We start from the raw sequence: 21,221 nt of genomic DNA, 5'->3' as shown, positions 1-21,221 counted from the left end.
TGCGACGCAGATTTTTTTGGGAAAATTTTGGTTGTTTCCAGTCTAAATTTTTTTTTGTATAAATTATTTGGCAGATGATGAGAAAACCTAAGCCAGCTTGTTTGAACTAATTGGGTGTAAAATTTAATTTTTGCATAACGAAGCTGAAAGCGTCAACTCTAGCGATATCATTCATTTTAGAAATTGTATTTCAAAGACTGCGTCACACTTTTCTCGAAGAGATTTTTGTTGGGATATCAGTCGTTTTAGAAGTGTAGTCAACACTGATTTTTATAACAGTTTACAGTTTTAATTCAAAAATTTTACGAAAATCGAAAATTTGACTAAATTCGAAAATTTGACGATATTCGAAAATTTGACGATATTAGAAAATTTGACGAAATTCGAAAATTTGACGAAATTTGAAAATTTGACGAAATTTGAAAATTTGACGAAATTCGAAAATTTGACGAAATTTGATGAAATTCGAAAATTTGACGAAATTTGAAAATTTGACGAAATTCGAAAATTTGACGAAATTTGAAAATTTGACGAAATTCGAAAATTTAACGACATTCGAAAATTTGACGACATTCGAAAATTTGACGAAAGTTGACGAAATTCGAAAATTTGACGAAATTCGAAAATTTGACGAAATTTGAAAATTTGACGAAATTTGGACGAAATTTGAAAATTTGATGAAATTCGAAAATTTGACGAAATTTGAAAATTTGATGAAATTCGAAAATTTGATGAAATTCGAAAATTTGACGAAATTTGACGAAATTCGAAAATTTGACGAAAATCGTAAATTTGACGAAATTCCAAAATCTGACGAAATTCAGAAAATTTGACGAAAATCGAAAATTTGACGAAAGTAATTCTCTATCTAGCCACCATTCAAGAAATATCTCCAAAACCCCAATTGACCCACTTTCCAACTTTCGACATTTTTCACATATGACCCTCTGTTCTACTCGTAAAACTCTGAGACTTTGCCGAAGAAAGTAATTCTCTATCTCTCATAACCCAAAGAAATATTAGTCCTTTCATCCTACGCTCGAGTAGCTCTAGCTCAAACGAATCTGCCCCGATTTTTTTGATTATTTTTTTGTTCGAATCGTGTTACGAATACCTTTCATTTGATGGGTCGCACGCCTCTGTAGGTTTCAATACAGCTAAGCTACAGCCGAAAACGCATTCACGACCCTCGAAAACCACACTCAGAAACCACTTCGAGGCCAATAAAACAAAATTCTGGTTTTTCCTGGGGTAATGGCGTATCACATTTTCATTTTTATGCCCACCCTGAGGTTCCTGCAAAATTTCATGGAGATTGGCTGACTAGTTTCCGAGATCGACCGTCGATTAGACAGATCCCAACAAAAATCTCTTCGAGAAAAGTGTGACGCAGTCTTTGAAATACAATTTCTAAAATGAATGATATCGCTAGAGTTGACGCTTTCAGCTTCGTTACGAAAAAATTAAATTTTACACCCAATTAGTTCAAACAAGCTGGCTTAGGTTTTCTCATCATCTGCCAAATAATTAAAAAAAAAAAATTTTGACTGGAAACAACCAAAATTTTACCAAAAAAATCTGCGTCGCAAAGTGGCAAATGTTCAGGAACAGACCAGCAAGAAAATTTATCTGCCACATGCGACGCAGGTTTTTTTGGGAAAATTTTGGTTGTTTCCAGTCAAAAAAATTTTTTGTAAAAATTATTTGGCAGATGATGAGAAAACCTAAGCCAGCTTGTTTGAACTAATTGGGTGTAAAATTTAATTTTTGCGTAACGAAGCTGAAAGCGTCAACTCTAGCGATATCATTCATTTTAGAAATTGTATTTCAAAGACTGCGTCACACTTTTCTCGAAGAGATTTTTGTTGGGATATCAGCCGTTTTAGAAGTGTAGTCAACACTGCTTTTTATAACAGTTTACAGTTTTAACTCAAAATTTTTACGAAAATCGAAAATTTGACGAAATTTGAAAATTTGACAAAATTCGAAAATTTGACGAAATTCGGAAATTTGACGAAATTTGACGAAATTTGAAAATTTGACAAAATTTGACGAAACTTGAAAATTTGACGAAATTTGACGAAATTCGAAAATTTGACGAAATTCGAAAATTTGACGAAATTTAACGAAATTCGAAAATTTGACAAAATTCGAAAATTTGACGAAATTCGAAAATTTGACGAAAATCGAAAATTTGACGAAATTTGACGAAATTCGAAAATTTGACAAAATTTTGACAAAGTAGAAAAAAGAAGAAAATTTGACGAAGTTTGACGAAATTCGAAAATTTGACGAAATTTGACGAAATTCGAAAATTTGACAAAATTTTGACAAAGAAGAAAAAAGAAGAAAATTTGACGAAATTCGAAAATTTGACGAAATTCTAAAATTTGACGAATACGAAAATTTGACGAAATTCGAAAATTTGACGAAATTCGAAAATTTGACGAAAGTAACTCTCTATCTGTCACCATTCAAGAAATACCTCTAAAACCCTAATTGACCCACCCATTTCCAACTTTCGACATTTTTCACATATGCCCCTCTGTTCTACTCGTAAAGCTCTGAGACTTTGCCGAAGAAAGTAATCCTCTATCTCTCATAACCCAAAAAAATATTAGTTCTTTCATCCTACGCTCGAGTAGCTCAAAATTTGGTCACTCTAATCACTCTAGCTCAAACGAATCTGCCCCGATTTTTAGACCCGTATGAAGTACTGGGGTCTTATAGGTTTACGCATACGTTTGTAACACGTCCAATTGGACTCCCTGAGTAAGGGGAAACCTATTGTGGTTGTCTAGAGATGCCAAATCCGCGAAAAAAAAATGTCCGTCTGTCCGTCTGTCTGTCTGCACGATAACTTGAGTAAAACGCATCCGATTTTGAAAATTCTTTTTTTTCCCGTTTGGTAATGTCAAAAGACAGGCTAAGTTCGAATATGAGTGATTTTGGATCGACCCCTCCCGAGCTGTGGCCCAATAAGTGCTTTACGGTTTTTCGAAGATATCTCCGGACATTTAAACGTTAAACTTGTAAGTGATACGTCAAATAAAAGGTATTTACAATACCGATCGACAAAAAAAAAAGTTTATGGAAATCAGATGACCGACTCGTGAGTTAGACCCCTTGGTGTAGAACAGGCACAGGGCGGCAAGCAGTTTTTGCTTGTAGGTCGGCCACATTTGAACATATTTCGTCTGTTTTAGCTTTATTAGATAAGTATTGACCGTACCAATCAGGGAAAATTTTTTTATGAAATTATGTTCTCCGGAGCGTGAGCTAGGTCTCTTTGAGTGAGCTCTTATCTGGCTACTCGGAAGTACAGTGAACGTGGTGTATTTTGACAATATCTCGAGTAAATTTTGACCGAATTTCATGAATTTTTTTTTGTTTGAAAGGTATTAACGAATGTAAAGCGTCGGTACTATTTCCGGTCTCCCAACAAAATGGCTGCCGGCGGCCATATTGGATTTTAGTAAAATAGAAATATCTTGGGAAAAATGATACTTAGAGAGTTTCTGTTAACATGGAAATAATTTGTTATGTGTGTGGGGTTTCAGGGATTCCATATACGGACATCTATATATACCTATATACAGCTATATTGAGCTATATACAGGCATATAGAGCTATATAATAGCATATATTTATCTGTGAAATGTTTATTTATAGTGAAATATAGTTAAATATAGCGGTATATAGCTGTTTAAATAGGAATTTATGAAATTTGTCTTCGTACGGGGCTGTCTATATTGCCTCCGGCAATTTAGTTGTATATGATAACAAGGCAAAGAGTGGATAATGTAAGTGATTTTAAAGGGAGAATAGTTTTTCAGCAGAGAAGAAAATGAAGTAAAAAAAATAAGAGTTTCACATTAAAGGCTTTTGATACGAATAGGTGTTTCGTACGGGTCGGCGTTAGCTATGTTTTTAATTATTTTTTTGTTCGAATCGTGTTACGAATACCTTTCATTTGATGGGTCGCACGCCTCTGTAGGTTTCAATACAGCTAAGCTACAGCCGAAAACGCATTCACGACCCTCGAAAACCACACTCAGAAACCACTTCGAGGCCAATAAAACAAAATTCTGGTTTTTCCTGGGGTAATGGCGTATCACATTTTCATTTTTATGCCCACCCTGAGGTTCCTGCAAAATTTCATGGAGATTGGCTGACTAGTTTCCGAGATCGACCGTCGATTAGACAGATCCCAACAAAAATCTCTTCGAGAAAAGTGTGACGCAGTCTTTGAAATACAATTTCTAAAATGAATGATATCGCTAGAGTTGACGCTTTCAGCTTCGTTACGAAAAAATTAAATTTTACACCCAATTAGTTCAAACAAGCTGGCTTAGGTTTTCTCATCATCTGCCAAATAATTAAAAAAAAAAATTTTTGACTGGAAACAACCAAAATTTTACCAAAAAAATCTGCGTCGCAAAGTGGCAAATGTTCAGGAACAGACCAGCAAGAAAATTTATCTGCCACATGCGACGCAGGTTTTTTTGGGAAAATTTTGGTTGTTTCCAGTCAAAAAAATTTTTTGTAAAAATTATTTGGCAGATGATGAGAAAACCTAAGCCAGCTTGTTTGAACTAATTGGGTGTAAAATTTAATTTTTGCGTAACGAAGCTGAAAGCGTCAACTCTAGCGATATCATTCATTTTAGAAATTGTATTTCAAAGACTGCGTCACACTTTTCTCGAAGAGATTTTTGTTGGGATATCAGCCGTTTTAGAAGTGTAGTCAACACTGCTTTTTATAACAGTTTACAGTTTTAACTCAAAATTTTTACGAAAATCGAAAATTTGACGAAATTTGAAAATTTGACAAAATTCGAAAATTTGACGAAATTCGGAAATTTGACGAAATTTGACGAAATTTGAAAATTTGACAAAATTTGACGAAACTTGAAAATTTGACGAAATTTGACGAAATTCGAAAATTTGACGAAATTCGAAAATTTGACGAAATTCGAAAATTTGACGAAATTTAACGAAATTCGAAAATTTGACAAAATTCGAAAATTTGACGAAATTCGAAAATTTGACGAAAATCGAAAATTTGACGAAATTTGACGAAATTCGAAAATTTGACAAAATTTTGACAAAGTAGAAAAAAGAAGAAAATTTGACGAAGTTTGACGAAATTCGAAAATTTGACGAAATTTGACGAAATTCGAAAATTTGACAAAATTTTGACAAAGAAGAAAAAAGAAGAAAATTTGACGAAATTCGAAAATTTGACGAAATTCTAAAATTTGACGAATACGAAAATTTGACGAAATTCGAAAATTTGACGAAATTCGAAAATTTGACGAAAGTAACTCTCTATCTGTCACCATTCAAGAAATACCTCTAAAACCCTAATTGACCCACCCATTTCCAACTTTCGACATTTTTCACATATGCCCCTCTGTTCTACTCGTAAAGCTCTGAGACTTTGCCGAAGAAAGTAATCCTCTATCTCTCATAACCCAAAAAAATATTAGTTCTTTCATCCTACGCTCGAGTAGCTCAAAATTTGGTCACTCTAATCACTCTAGCTCAAACGAATCTGCCCCGATTTTTAGACCCGTATGAAGTACTGGGGTCTTATAGGTTTACGCATACGTTTGTAACACGTCCAATTGGACTCCCTGAGTAAGGGGAAACCTATTGTGGTTGTCTAGAGATGCCAAATCCGCGAAAAAAAAATGTCCGTCTGTCCGTCTGTCTGTCTGCACGATAACTTGAGTAAAACGCATCCGATTTTGAAAATTCTTTTTTTTCCCGTTTGGTAATGTCAAAAGACAGGCTAAGTTCGAATATGAGTGATTTTGGATCGACCCGTCCCGAGCTGTGGCCCAATAAGTGCTTTACGGTTTTTCGAAGATATCTCCGGACATTTAAACGTTAAACTTGTAAGTGATACGTCAAATAAAAGGTATTTACAATACCGATCGACAAAAAAAAAAGTTTATGGAAATCAGATGACCGACTCGTGAGTTAGACCCCTTGGTGTAGAACAGGCACAGGGCGGCAAGCAGTTTTTGCTTGTAGGTCGGCCACATTTGAACATATTTCGTCTGTTTTAGCTTTATTAGATAAGTATTGACCGTACCAATCAGGGAAAAAATTTTTTATGAAATTATGTTCTCCGGAGCGTGAGCTAGGTCTCTTTGAGTGAGCTCTTATCTGGCTACTCGGAAGTACAGTGAACGTGGTGTATTTTGACAATATCTCGAGTAAATTTTGACCGAATTTCATGAATTTTTTTTGTTTGAAAGGTATTAACGAATGTAAAGCGTCGGTACTATTTCCGGTCTCCCAACAAAATGGCTGCCGGCGGCCATATTGGATTTTAGTAAAATAGAAATATCTTGGGAAAAATGATACTTAGAGAGTTTCTGTTAACATGGAAATAATTTGTTATGTGTGTGGGGTTTCAGGGATTCCATATACGGACATCTATATATACCTATATACAGCTATATTGAGCTATATACAGGCATATAGAGCTATATAATAGCATATTCCTCTGTGAAATGTTTATTTATAGTGAAATATAGTTAAATATAGCGGTATATAGCTGTTTAAATAGGAATTTATGAAATTTGTCTTCGTACGGGGCTGTCTATATTGCCTCCGGCAATTTAGTTGTATATGATAACAAGGCAAAGAGTGGATAATGTAAGTGATTTTAAAGGGAGAATAGTTTTTCAGCAGAGAAGAAAATGAAGTAAAAAAAATAAGAGTTTCACATTAAAGGCTTTTGATACGAATAGGTGTTTCGTACGGGTCGGCGTTAGCTATGTTTTTAATTATTTTTTTGTTCGAATCGTGTTACGAATACCTTTCATTTGATGGGTCGCACGCCTCTGTAGGTTTCAATACAGCTAAGCTACAGCCGAAAACGCGTTCCCGACCCTCGAAAACCACACTCAGAAACCACTTCGAGGCCAATAAAACAAAATTCTGGTTTTTCCTGGGGTAATGGCGTATCACATTTTCATTTTTATGCCCACCCTGAGGTTCCTGCAAAATTTCATGAAGATTGGCTGACTAGTTTCCGAGATCGACCGTCGATAGATAGACAGATAGACACGATGGATATGTAAATGACACGGCATATGATAGGTATTGTATACCATTCCAGGAAAAAAAAGTTTTTTAAAATCGGGTGAGTGGACCGTGAGTTAGGGCCTTAGAAGTGAAATGCTACTAGGGTAAGTTTCATTCGTTTTTCGTAATTTTTGTTTGATTTGGAAGGTAATCGAAGGCCGAATAGAATGTTGTTGAAAAAAAATTTAATTTGGGTCCTCGGCCTAAGGCCGCTACTAGGGCCCTATGTGTATTTCACATATAACTCGAGTAAATTTCATCCGTTTTTCGTAATTTTTGTTTCATTTGGAAGGTAATCAAAGGCCGAATAGAATGTTGTTGAAAAAAAATTAAATTTGGGTCCTTGGACTAAGGCCACAACTAGGGCCCTATGTGTATTTTACATATAACTCGAGCAAATTTCATCCGTTTTTCGTAATTTTTGTTTGTCCTCGGACTGAGGCCTATACTAGGCCCTACAAAAAAATAAAATTTTTAGGGCGATTTGAAATTTTTGTTTCATTTGAAAGGAACGTCGTACGGGGCTTCGTAATTGCGCTATGCGCAATTTATAAGATGTACACATAACATAATAATTTTACTTTAACTACATTCACCGGCGCAATAGGCTTACGGTCAAAGTATGGTGACAGACGCACTAGGGTCACGTACGTAATAGATATACGGGTTTGTACGGGGCTCAGTCGCAGCAAACGCTCCGACTGTTCTGATGGCTCGTTTCTTCATATTATTCGAAATTCAGACTGCTCAGCCATCTCAAACAGTCTCACAAACTGCAATGAACAGAAAATTTAACTTATCCAAAAAATATTGAGACCGAAATTGGACGAATGAATAATTGAGATCAAAACGAGACTGTTGAGGGACCTAATTTGACGATCTCAATGAGAAGTGTCGTGAATACAACATCGACATAGTCTTGCTATTCATAGACTTCGAAAAAGCTTTCGATTCAGTGGAAACATGGTCGATATTGGACGCATTAGACGAATGTAGAGTAGACTCAAGGTACTCCAACACAATTCGATATGTGTACAAAAATGCTACTTCATGTATAAAACTTCATAAGAGCACGGAGAAATTCAGAATTGGCCGAGGTGTAAGGCAGGGTGACACCATTTCACCGAAATTATTCACGGCGATTCTGCAGAGTGTTTTTAGGAAGTTAAACTGGAGTAAAATGGGAATAAAGATAAATGGAGAGTACCTGAGCAATCTCCGCTTCGCTGATGACATTGTACCGATAGCAGCGAATCTAGGTCAGGCTCAGCTTATGCTACAACAGTTAAGTGAAGAGGCGAGCAAAGTTGGCCTCAAGATGAACTTATCGAAAACAAAAGTCATGACCAACATCGGGGACGATAGAGAAATAAAAATTGGTGACACTGTCATTGAACGAGTCGACAGCTATGTATATCTAGGACATAAACTGAAGTTAGGTCTGGACAACCAAACTGCAGAAATAAGACGTAGGATTGGTCTTGCATGGGCAGCGTTCGGAAAACTCAGACTAATTTTCAAAAGCAAAATGAATAATAGTCTGAAACGCAAAGTTTTCGACACTTGTGTCCTTCCAGTGCTCACTTATGGAGCGGAAACGTTAACTTTAACGAAAGCATCCGAAGAAAAATTGAGAGTGACACAAAGAGCCATGGAACGGAGTATGCTTGGAATAACACTCAGAGACAGAATGACGAATCAATGGATTCGACAACAAACCAGGGTCGTTGATGTCATGGAAAGAATAGCATCTCTGAAATGGAGCTGGGCGGGACATATTGCAAGAAGGACAGACGAACGTTGGACCAAAAAGATCATGAACTGGCGACCATATAAAAGACGAGCTATAGGTAGACCACCAGAGAGATGGACAAACGGAATTAAGAATATTGCAGGTACAAACTGGCAGCAAATGGCAATGGATCGTACGAAATGGAAAGAAGTTGGAGAGGCCTACATCCAGCAGTGGATAGAAACAGGCTGAAAAAGAAGAAGAAGAAGAAGAAGAATGAGACCGGAATTTCACTCGGGTCAGTAGAAATAAATTATCGCAACCGAAAGCATTCTACTTTTTAAGGTCATAATACACTCAGTAACGGGCGGTATTACATTCGCATAATTATATTTACGTGTTACGGCATGTTTCATTTTCATTTACATTGCCTAGTCACGTAAAGCATTGTACTTACGAGGTTCCAAGTTGTTATTTGACAAGTGGGGAATACAGCCCTCCGCTTCGGGTCGGGCTGTAACACCCCACTTATCAAATACACAACTTGGAACCTCGGAAGTAATATACTATTACATAGCTAAAAGCTTTAAATCAGCTTTTTTACGCCATATTTTTGTCGTTAAAAACTGAACTATGCATTGGCGCCAGATTATGATATCAATATCGTTTTTACACCATCTGGCCGGGTAGTTCCAGTACAGTGAACCTAGTATTACTGTTTAGGGGCCATTCACAAATTACGCACTCACCTAAAGGGGGGGGGGTCAGAAATTACAGTTACCCAATTATATTATGACTATGGGATTGTAGGATTCATTCCTTTTACATCCTACACACTTCCCACATTCAATTGAACCAACGAATTCAATTTCATTTTTCATTTTGTCGATTGGCACCATTGACATACAAGTGGTTAGTTCTCATTATCTGCTTGTGGTGGCACCATATACTTTGCGTGTCCAAGCAGTTAAAGAAGTATTAGGTAGCGTCAATCAAAATTCTGAAAGAACAGTTTAGATCAAATCTGATTTGATCACAAAGGCAGTAAGCAATTTAGAAGGTTTTTTTGTGCACTATATGTATTTTACATGCTACATGCGTCGAAAACGGTAATTTTCATGTTTCACGCACTAATTTCGACTTCCAAAGCATGCAAAAACCACTCGGGATAAAAAGATGAAATGTCTCGTTTTCGCGTGTTTATTGACCTCGGCTACGCCTCGTATCAACAAAATTCACACGAAAACCACACTTTTCATCTTTAGACCCGTACGAAGTACTGGGGTCTTATAGGTTTACGCATACGTTTGTAACACGTCGAATTGGACTCCCTGAGTAAGGGGAAACCTATTGTGGTTGTCTAGAGATGCCAAATCCGCGAAAAAAAAAATGTCCGTCTGTCCGTCTGTCTGTCTGCACGATAACTTGAGTAAAACGCATCCGATTTTGAAAATTCTTTTTTTTTCCCGTTTGGTAATGTCAAAAGACAGGCTAAGTTCGAAGATGAGTGATTTTGGATCGACCCCTCCCGAGCTGTGGCCCAATAAGTGCTTTACGGCTTTTCGAAGATATCTCCGGACATTTAAACGTTAAACTTGTAAGTGATACGTCAAATAAAAGGTATTTACAATACCGATCGACAAAAAAAAGTTTATGGAAATCAAATGACCGACTCGTGAGTTAGACCCCTTGGTGTGGAACAGGCACAGTGCGGCAAGCAGTTTTTGCTTGTAGGTCGGCCACATTTGAACATATTTCGTCTGTTTTAGCTTTATTAGATAGGTATTGACCGTACCAATCAGGGAAAATTTTTTTATGAAATTATGTTCTCCGGAGCGTGAGCTAGGTCTCTTGGAGTGAGCTCTTATCTGGCTACTCGGAAGTACAGTGAACGTGGTGTATTTTGACAATATCTCGAGTAAATTTTGACCGAATTTCATGAATTTTTTTTTGTTTGAAAGGTATTAACGAATGTAAAGCGTCGGTACTATTTCCGGTCTCCTAACAAAATGGCTGCCGGCGGCCATATTGGATTTTAGTAAAATAGAAATATCTTGGGAAAAATGATACTTAGAGAGTTTCTGTTAACATGGAAATAATTTGTTATGTGTGTGGGGTTTCAGGGATTCCATATACGGACATCTATATATACCTATATACAGCTATATTGAGCTATATACAGGCATATAGAGCTATATAATAGCATATATTTATCTGTGAAATGTTTATTTATAGTGAAATATAGTTAAATATAGCGGTATATAGCTGTTTAAATAGGAATTTATGAAATTTGTCTTCGTACGGGGCTGTCTATATTGCCTCCGGCAATTTAGTTGTATATGATAACAAGGCAAAGAGTGGATAATGTAAGTGATTTTAAAGGGAGAATAGGTTTTCAGCAGAGAAGAAAATGAAGTAAGAGAAATGAAGAGTTTCACATTAAAGGCTTTTGATACGAATAGGTGTTTCGTATGGGTCGGCGTTAGCTATGTTTTTATACCAAGTCATGTAAAATACTAATGCTTTTCTACCCTTTCAAACATGAGAAGGAAATTCGTGTGAAATGGGAGAAATGTAAAACGCTAATGAAATACATGTAGAATGAATGGAACGAATTACATGAAGAAAACCAACAAAACCGTTAAAAACGTGTGTTGATTGTTGAGTTTAAATTGGACAAAATAGCAAAATTCTAATCATAAGATGTTGTGCATAACATATGCAAGATTCTTTTCATAACATTTTCATTGTTCATTTATCAACAGATTGCGAAGTGACATTTCAGTTATTTTTAAGCTTTTCGTAATATCGCAAAAACTGCAGGTTATTTCATTATCTTTGGGAACACGGGTTCTCCATTTCAAATGAGTGATAGATCGTTGGATTCGTCTTTCAATTCTAGAGAAGTCGCATATTTAATTTTTTCGATTAATTTTGTTTGTTTTCGGTGCAAAGTGTTCAAAAGTGAAGGCTTGTCAGAGGGTCCCGTGAACAGTTTTTCAGCAATAACTCAAGAAATAATTATTTAAAATCATTGGTATGCTGTACTAATGTCGGTCTTGGGAAGACGTACTACAGGTGGAGTGTATGCACTGGTTGGTGCAAGTACACCTCCACAAGATTTATGACCAAAAATATAGTGTTCGCCTTCTCTGCAAAATTGATGTTTCACGGGACTGGCTGTGTAGTGTTCTAGCCTGCCTCACCCACTATCGTTTCACATATATAAGATCCCAGGTCTTCTGTGTGGCAAGCCTACAGAAACTACAAGTCTTCGGAAAAAGGAAAAAAGTAGATAAAAATGACTGCACTTCCAGACGCTGTTTCAGTAGCAGAGTCCCTAGAAAGAAAGTTAAAATTTTCAACTTTACAGTAACCTTTTTCCGAAGACTTGCAGGTTTTGTAGGCTTGCAACACAGAAGTACTGGGATCTTGTATATCTGGAACAATAGTGGATGAGGCAAGCTACAACACTACACAGTCAGTCCCTTGGAACATCAATTTTGCAGAGAAGGTGGACTCTCTGAACACTATATATTTGGTGAGCAGTCTTTTTTTTCGCTTGTCAATAAAAAGAAATAAAACGGTAAAACGTTATTAGGTCCAAAAAAATGTTTTTGTCATAACTTTTGTGGAGGTGTACTTGCACCAACCAGTGCATACACTCCACCTGTAGTACGTCTTCCCAAGACCGACATTAGTACAGCATACCAATGATTTTAAATAATTATTTCTTGAGTTATTGCTGAAAAACTGTTCACGGGACCCTCTGACAAGCCTTCACTTTTGAACACTTTGCACCGAAAACAAACAAAATTAATCGAAACAAGGCATCAGAACAGTCGGAGCGTTTGCTGCGACTTAGCCCCGTACGACCCGTAATCCTATTTCGTCCGTAACCATAATACGTCCGTAGCCGTAATACGACCGGAACCCTAATACGTCTACAACCCTCTAATGCGTCTGTTACCAAAATGCAAGTCAAGTTGGGCATGGTCAAATTTACTGAAAGTGTTCATTTTTAAAATTGCGCATAGCGCAATTACGAAAGCCCGTACGAAGTACCTCTCAAATAAAACCAACAATTTACGATATTATTTTAGAAACCCAAAATTTTTTGCCAACTTTCTATTGGGTATTCAATTATCTCTCAAATGAAACAAAAACTAGCAAAATCGGATGAGATTTACTCGATTTATGTGGAAAAAACACTTAGGGCCGAGTAGCGGCCTTAGCCCAAGGGCCCAAATTTGAAACTTTTTTCGCCACGTTCTTTTCGGTATTCAATTATCTCTCAAATAAAACAAAATCTAGCAAAATCGGATGAGATTTACTCGATTTATGAGCAAACAAGGCATCAGAACAGTCGGAGCGTTTGCTACGACTGAGCCCCGTACGACCCGTAAACCTATTTAGTCCGAAACCATTATACGTCCATAGCCCTAATAAGCCCGTAACCCTTATTCGTCCGATATCAAAATGCTTCCGTAACCTTATTGCGTACTTGACATCATTGTCTATTTTTGCAAATTGTAAACTGTAAGCGTTCATCTTTAAAATTTAGCGCAATTACAAAAGCCCGTACGAAGTACTTCTCAAGTATAAAACAAAAGTTTACGATGTAATCTTAGGAATCCGAATTTACAACTTTTTTTACAACTGATGAAATATACTCGATTTATGTGCAAAAAACACTTAGGGCCGAGTAGCGGCCTTAGTCCAAGGGCCCAAATTTGAAACTTTTTTTGCCATCATTCTATTCGGCATTCAATTATCTCTCAAATGAAACAAAAACTAGCAAAATCGGATGAGATTTATTCGATTTATGTGCAAAAACTACTTAGGGCCGAGTAGCGGCCTTAGTCCAAGGGCCCAAATTTGAAACTTTTTTCGCAACGTTCTTTTCGGTATTCAATTACCTTTCATAAACAAGGCATCAGAACAGTCGGAGCGTTTGCTGCGACTTAGCCCCTATTTCGTCCGTAGCCGTAATACGCCCGGAACCCTAATACGTCTACAACCCTCTAATGCGTCTGTTACCAAAATGCAAGTCAAGTTGGGCATGGTCAAATTTACTGAAAGTGTTCATTTTTAAAATTGCGCATAGCGCAATTACGAAAGCCCGTACGAAGTACCTCTCAAATAAAACCAACAATTTACGATATTATTTTAGAAACCCAAAATTGTTTGCCAACTTTCTATTGGGTATTCAATTATCTCTCAAATGAATCAAAAACTAGCAAAATCGGATGAGATTTACTCGATTTATGTGCAAAAAACACTTAGGGCCGAGTGGCGGCCTTAGTCCAAGGGCCCAAATTCGAAACTTTTTTGCCACGTTATTTTCGGTATTCAATTACCTTCCACAAAAAACTAAATCTAGCAAAATCGGATCAGATTTACTCGATTTATGTGCAAAAAACACTTAGAGCCGAGTAGCGGCCTTAGTCCAAGGGCCCAAATTTGAAACTTTTTTCGACACGTTCTTTTCGGTATTCAATTATCTCTCAAATGAAACAAAATCTAGCAAAATCGGATGAGATTTACTCGATTTATGTGCAAAAAACACTTAGGGCCGAGTAGCGGCCTTAGTCCAAGGGCCCAAATTTGAAACTTTTTTCGACACGTTCTTTTCGGTATTCAGTTACCTTCCATAAAAAACTAAATCTAGCAAAATTGGATGAGATTTACTCGATTTATGTGCAAAAAACACTTAGGGCCGAGTAGCGGCCTTAGTCCAAGGGCCCAAATTTGAAACTTTTTTCGACACGTTCTTTTCGGTATTCAGTTGCCTTCCATAAAAAACTAAATCTAGCAAAATCGGATGAGATTTACTCGATTTATGTGCAAAAAACACTTAGGGCCGAGTAGCGGCCTTAGTCCAAGGGCCCAAATTTGAAACTTTTTTCGACACGTTCTTTTCGGTATTCAGTTACCTTCCATAAAAAACTAAATCTAGCAAAATCGGATGAGATTTACTCGATTTATGTGCAAAAAACACTTAGGGCCGAGTAGCGGCCTTAGTCCAAGGGCCCAAATTTGAAACTTTTTTCGACACGTTCTTTTCGGTATTCAGTTACCTTCCATAAAAAACTAAATCTAGCAAAATCGGATGAGATTTACTCGATTTATGTGCAAAAAACACTTAGGGCCGAGTAGCGGCCTTAGTCCAAGGGCCCAAATTGAAACTTTTTTCGACACGTTCTTTTCGGTATTCAGTTACCTTCCATAAAAAACTAAATCTAGCAAAATCGGATGAGATTTACTCGATTTATGTGGAAAAAACACTTAGGGCCGAGTAACGACCTTTGAGCCCTCCCAACAAGCTCGCGTTGCATCTTACCCAAAAACAATGTTCAGCAACTTTGTTCTACTCGTCAATACCTTTCATTTGATATATCACAACCAGCTATTGCGTGCGTATTTCGGTAGATATTGTCGAAAGACTGAAAAACACCTATAGGGCCCTAGCTCTGGAGGGGCCGACCCTACCATGCCCATTTTCGAACTTTACCTTACTTTTGTCGATACCAATCGGGGAAAAAAAGAATTTTGAAAAAAGGTTGTGATTTACTCTAGCTAGAGGGGTCACGGACGGACGGACGGACGGACGGACCGACGAACATTTTTTAGCCCCGTACGAAGTACTGGGGGCTTATAAGATTAATATGCCGTTTGTAACACGTCGAATTGGAAGCAGACAGTAAGGGCAAAGCATTTGGTTGTGTTCATAGATGACGAATCCGCAATAAAAACAAGGCATCAGAACAGTCGGAGCGTTTGCTGCGACTTAGCCCCGTACAACCCGCAATCCTATTTCGTCCGCAACCATAATACGTCTGTAGCCCTAATAAGCCCGGAACCCTAATACGTCTACAACCCTCTAATGCGTCTGTTACCAAAATGCAAGTCAAGTTGGGCATTGTTATATTTACTGAAACTGTTCATTTTTAAAATTGCGCATAGCGCAATTACGAAAGCCCGTACGAAGTACCTTTCAAATAAAACCAACAATTTACGATATTATTTTAGAAACCCAAAATTTTTTGCCAACTTTCCATTGGGTATTCAATTACCTCTCAAATGAAACAAAAACTATCAAAATCGGTTGAGATTTACTCGATTTATGTGCAAAAAGCACTTAGGGCCGAGTAGCGGCCTTAGTCCAAGGGCCCAAATTTGAAACTTTTTTCGCCACGTTCTTTTCGGTATTCAATTACCTTCCATAAAAAACTAAATCTAGCAAAATCGGATGAGATTTACTCGATTTATGTGCAAAAAACACTTAGGGCCGAGTAGCGGCCTTAGTCCAAGGGCCCAAATTTGAAACTTTTTTCGTCATCATTCTATTCGGCATTCAATTATCTCTCAAATGAAACAAAAACTAGCAAAATCGGATGAGATTTACTCGATTTATGTGCAAAAAACACTTAGGGCCGAGTAGCGGCCTTAGTCCAAGGGCCCTAATTTGAAACTTTCTTCGTCACGTTCTTTTCGGTATTCAATTACCTTCCATAAAAAACTAAAACTAGCAAAATCGGATGAGATTTACTCGATTTATGTGCAAAAAACACTTAGGGCCGAGTAACGACCTTTGAGCCCTCCCAACAAGCCCACGTTGCATCCTACCCAAAAACAATGTTCAGCAACTTTGTTCTACTCGTCAATACCTTTCATTTGAAATATCACAAGCAGCTATTGCGTGCGTATTTCGGTAGATATCGTCGAAAGACTGAAAAACACCTATAGGGCCCTAGCTCTGGAGGGGCCGACCCTACCATGCCCATTTTCGAACTTGACCTTACTTTTGTCGATACCAATGGGGGAAAAAAGAATTTTGAAAAAAGGTTGTGATTTACTCAAGCTAGAGGGGTCACGGACGGACGGACGGACGGACGGACGGACATTTTTAGCCCCGTACGAAGTACTGGGGGCTTATAAGATTAATATGCCGTTTGTAACACGTCGAATTGGAAGCAGACAGTAAGGGCAAAGCTTTTGGTTATGTTCATAGATGACGAATCCGCAATAAAAAAAATGTCCGTCCGTCCGTCCGTCCGTCCGTGACCCCTCTAGCTTGAGCAAATCACAACCTTTTTTCAAAATTCTTTTTTTCCCCGATTGGTATCGACAAAAGTAAGGTCAAGTTCGAAAATGGGCATGGTAGGGTCGGCCCTTCCAGAGCTAGGGCCCTATAGGTGTTTTTCAGTCTTTCGACGATATCTACCGAAATACGCACGTAATAGCTGCTTGTGATATATCAAATGAAAGGTATTGACGAGTAGAACAAAGTTGCTGAACATTGTTTTTGTGTAGGATGCAACGCGAGCTTGTTGGGAGGGCTCAAAGGTCGTTACTCGGCCCTAAGTGTTTTTTCCACATAAATCGAGTAAATCTCATCCGATTTTGCCAGATTTAGTTTTTTATGGAAGGTAATTGAATACCGAAAAGAACGTGGCGAAAAAAGTTTCAAATTTGGGCCCTTGGACTAAGGCCGCTACTCGGCCCTAAGTGTTTTTTGCACATAAATCGAGTAAATCTCATCCGATTTTGCTAGATTTTGTTTCATTTGAGAGATAGTTGAATGCCGAATAGAATGATGGCAAAAAAAGTTTCAAATTTGGGCCCTTGGACTAAGGCCGCTACTCGGCCCTAAGTGTTTTTTGCACATAAATCGAGTAAATCTCATCCGATTTTGCTAGATTTAGTTTTTTATGGAAGGTAATTGAATACCGAAAAGAACGTGGCGAAAAAAGTTTAAAATTTGGGCCCTTGGACTAAGGCCGCTACTCGGCCCTAAGTGTTTTTTGCACATAAATCGAGTAAATCTCATCCGATTTTGCTAGATTTAGTTTTTTATGGAAGGTAATTGAATACCGAAAAGAACGTGGCGAAAAATTTTTCAAATTTGGGCCCTTGGACTAAGGCCGCTACTCGGCCCTAAGTGTTTTTTGCACATAAATCGAGTAAATCTCATCCGATTTTGCTAGTTTTTGTTTCATTTGAGAGATAATTGAATGCCGAATAGAATGATGGCAAAAAAAGTTTCAAATTTGCGCCCTTGGACTAAGGCCGCTACTCGGCCCTAAGTGCTTTTTGCACATAAATCGAGTAAATCTCAACCGATTTTGCTAGTTTTTGTTTTATTTGAGAGGTAATTGAATACCCAATGGAAAGTTGGCAAAAAAATTTGGGTTTATAAAATAATGTCGTAAATTGTTGGTTTTATTTGAGAGGTACTTCGTACGGGCTTTCGTAATTGCGCTATGCGCAATTTTAAAAATGAACACTTTCAGTAAATTTGACCATGCCCAACTTGACTTGCATTTTGGTAACAGACGCATTAGAGGGTTGTAGACGTATTAGGGTTCCGGGCGTATTACGGCTACGGACGTATTATGGTTACGGACGAAATAGGATTACGGATCGTACGGGGCTAAGTCGCAGCATCCGCTCCGACTGTTCTGATGCCTTGTTTTTATTGCGGATTCGTCATCTATGAACATAACCAAATGCTTTGCCCTTACTGTCTGCTTCCAATTCGACGTGTTACAAACGGCATATTAATCTTATAAGCCCCCAGTACTTCGTACGGGGCTAAAAATGTCCGTCCGTCCGTCCGTCCGTCCGTGACCCCTTTAGCTAGTGTAAATCACAACCTTTTTTCAAAATTCTTTTTTTCCCTGATTGGTACCGACAAAATTAAGGTCAAGTTCGAAAATGGGCATGGTAGGGTCGGCCCCTCCAGAGCTAGGGCCCTATAGGTGTTTTTCAGTCTTTCGACGATATCTACCGAAATACGCACGCAATAGCTGCTTGTGATATATCAAATGAAAGGTATTGACGAGTAGAACAAAGTTGCTGAACATTGTTTTTGGGTAAGATACAACGCGAGCTTGTTGGGAGGGCTCAAAGGTCGTTACTCGGCCCTAAGTGTTTTTTGCACATAAATCGAGTAAATCTCATCCGATTTTGCTAGATTTAGTTTTTTATGGAAGGTAACTGAATACCGAAAAGAACGTGTCGAAAAAAGTTTCAAATTTGGGCCTTTGGACTAAGGCCGCTACTCGGCCCTAAGTGTTTTTTGCACATAAATCGAGTAAATCTCATCCGATTTTGCTAGATTTTGTTTCATTTGAGAGATAGTTGAATGCCGAATAGAATGATGGCAAAAAAAGTTTCAAATTTGGGCCCTTGGACTAAGGCCGCTACTCGGCCCTAAGTGTTTTTTGCACATAAATCGAGTAAATCTCATCCGATTTTGCTAGATTTAGTTTTTTATGGAAGGTAATTGAATACCGAAAAGAACGTGGCGAAAAAAGTTTAAAATTTGGGCCCTTGGACTAAGGCCGCTACTCGGCCCTAAGTGTTTTTTGCACATAAATCGAGTAAATCTCATCCGATTTTGCTAGATTTAGTTTTTTATGGAAGGTAATTGAATACCGAAAAGAACGTGGCGAAAAATTTTTCAAATTTGGGCCCTTGGACTAAGGCCGCTACTCGGCCCTAAGTGTTTTTTGCACATAAATCGAGTAAATCTCATCCGATTTTGCTAGTTTTTGTTTCATTTGAGAGATAATTGAATGCCGAATAGAATGATGGCAAAAAAAGTTTCAAATTTGCGCCCTTGGACTAAGGCCGCTACTCGGCCCTAAGTGCTTTTTGCACATAAATCGAGTAAATCTCAACCGATTTTGCTAGTTTTTGTTTTATTTGAGAGGTAATTGAATACCCAATGGAAAGTTGGCAAAAAAATTTGGGTTTATAAAATAATGTCGTAAATTGTTGGTTTCATTTGAGAGGTACTTCGTACGGGCTTTCGTAATTGCGCTATGCGCAATTTTAAAAATGAACACTTTCAGTAAATTTGACCATGCCCAACTTGACTTGCATTTTGGTAACAGACGCATTAGAGGGTTGTAGACGTATTAGGGTTCCGGGCGTATTACGGCTACGGACGTATTATGGTTACGGACGAAATAGGATTACGGATCGTACGGGGCTAAGTCGCAGCATCCGCTCCGACTGTTCTGATGCCTTGTTTTTATTGCGGATTCGTCATCTATGAACATAACCAAATGCTTTGCCCTTACTGTCTGCTTCCAATTCGACGTGTTACAAACGGCATATTAATCTTATAAGCCCCCAGTACTTCGTACGGGGCTAAAAATGTCCGTCCGTCCGTCCGTCCGTCCGTGACCCCTTTAGCTAGTGTAAATCACAACCTTTTTTCAAAATTCTTTTTTTCCCTGATTGGTACCGACAAAATTAAGGTCAAGTTCGAAAATGGGCATGGTAGGGTCGGCCCCTCCAGAGCTAGGGCCCTATAGGTGTTTTTCAGTCTTTCGACGATATCTACCGAAATACGCACGCAATAGCTGCTTGTGATATATCAAATGAAAGGTATTGACGAGTAGAACAAAGTTGCTGAACATTGTTTTTGGGTAAGATACAACGCGAGCTTGTTGGGAGGGCTCAAAGGTCGTTACTCGGCCCTAAGTGTTTTTTGCACATAAATCGAGTAAATCTCATCCGATTTTGCTAGATTTAGTTTTTTATGGAAGGTAACTGAATACCGAAAAGAACGTGTCGAAAAAAGTTTCAAATTTGGGCCTTTGGACTAAGGCCGCTACTCGGCCCTAAGTGTTTTTTGCACATAAATCGAGTAAATCTCATCCGATTTTGCTAGATTTTGTTTCATTTGAGAGATAATTGAATACCGAAAAGAACGTGTCGAAAAAAGTTTCAAATTTGGGCCCTTGGACTAAGGCCGCTACTCGGCTCTAAGTGTTTTTTGCACATAAATCGAGTAAATCTGATCCAATTTTGCTAGATTTAGTTTTTTGTGGAAGGTAATTGAATACAGAAAAGAACGTGTCGAAAAAAGTTTCAAATTTGGGCCCTTGGACTAAGGCCGCTACTCGGCCCTAAGTGTTTTTTGCACATAAATCGAGTAAATCTCATCCGATTTTGCTAGATTTAGTTTTTTATGGAAGGTAACTGAATACCGAAAAGAACGTGTCGAAAAAAGTTTCAAATTTGGGCCTTTGGACTATTGCCGCTACTCGGCCCTAAGTGTTTTTTGCACATAAATCGAGTAAATCTCATCCGATTTTGCTAGATTTTGTTTCATTTGAGAGATAATTGAATACCGAAAAGAACGTGTCGAAAAAAGTTTCAAATTTGGGCCCTTGGACTAAGGCCGCTACTCGGCTCTAAGTGTTTTTTGCACATAAATCGAGTAAATCTGATCCGATTTTGCTAGATTTAGTTTTTTGTGGAAGGTAATTCAATACCGAAAATAACGTGGCAAAAAAGTTTCAAATTTGGGCCCTTGGACTAAGGCCGCCACTCGGCCCTAAGTGTTTTTTGAACATAAATCGAGT

This window comes from Bradysia coprophila, unplaced genomic scaffold (genome assembly GCF_014529535.1).
Source record: "Bradysia coprophila strain Holo2 unplaced genomic scaffold, BU_Bcop_v1 contig_197, whole genome shotgun sequence".
Lineage (NCBI taxonomy): Eukaryota > Metazoa > Arthropoda > Insecta > Diptera > Sciaridae > Bradysia > Bradysia coprophila.
Note: the sequence above shows the minus strand (reverse complement) of the source record.